We start from the raw sequence: 983 nt of genomic DNA on the forward strand, positions 1-983 counted from the left end.
GTAAGTCTCACAGAACTCATGAGCTGTACTCATGAGGTAAATGAATAATTTCTTTTATAAGGATCAGCACAAAGCTGGTTCCTATGAGGCGGAGGTTAAAGATGTCCCAAATGTCCAACTTTTCCAAGCTGCTGTCCCACTCCATCAGCTCTAACGTCAGCTACTCCCCCTCCCCTCAGTACTCTCCCTCCCGTCTTTGGGTTCCATAATTTGCTGCAGCATCTCACAGAACTCAGGAACTGTACTTACAGTGAAGTGGTTTATTAGAGAAGTAACAGGGTACACCTCAGGATCAGGATCAACTTGGAAAGTAACAGGAACAACTCAGGATGCCACAGGGCTCTGCTGGGATCTTGATGCTGCCAGGCCCTGCTGGGGGCCTTCTTGGGCAAGTGTTAGTTCCATGGGTCTGCAAGCCCAACCCAGCCATCTCGTACTGGTCTCCCGGTTCCTGCCATCTAGCGCTACTATTGCTCTTGCTATTGCTACCCTCTCTTTCGTGTTACAGCTCCTCTCTCTCTCCCTCCCTGTGTCTCCCTTTAAGCCTGGTGGGATGGCAAAACTGACCAATCCCCTCATTACAGTTACATACACCTTATTGCATGGCCCCACTCCCACCAGGGTGCCATGCACCTTATTTACATTATTAGCAAGCTACCCATTCCCCTTGGTGGGCCACAAGCACCTCATTTGCGTAGCCCCACCCAGGGGCAGATTAACCAGTAAGCAAGGTAAGCACGAGCCTAATTGTGTTTACTTACTTATCTGTAGTAAACAGTTTCGCATGGATTTCACCACATCTTTAATGTGGTGAAAAACAGGTGAAATTGTGCACTATAGATTAGTAAGTAAGCCCATGGGTACCTTGCTTATTAGGTAACCCGTCCCTGGTCCCACCCAATCATTTGGTGGGAGTTAAAAGACCATGGCAAGGAAGTCCATATATAAGTGATCTTGCACTGCCAGGGCCTTATGTTTCTGCT

The sequence above is a fragment of the Trichechus manatus genome, unplaced genomic scaffold, assembly GCF_000243295.1.
Source record: "Trichechus manatus latirostris isolate Lorelei unplaced genomic scaffold, TriManLat1.0 scaffold00207, whole genome shotgun sequence".
Lineage (NCBI taxonomy): Eukaryota > Metazoa > Chordata > Mammalia > Sirenia > Trichechidae > Trichechus > Trichechus manatus.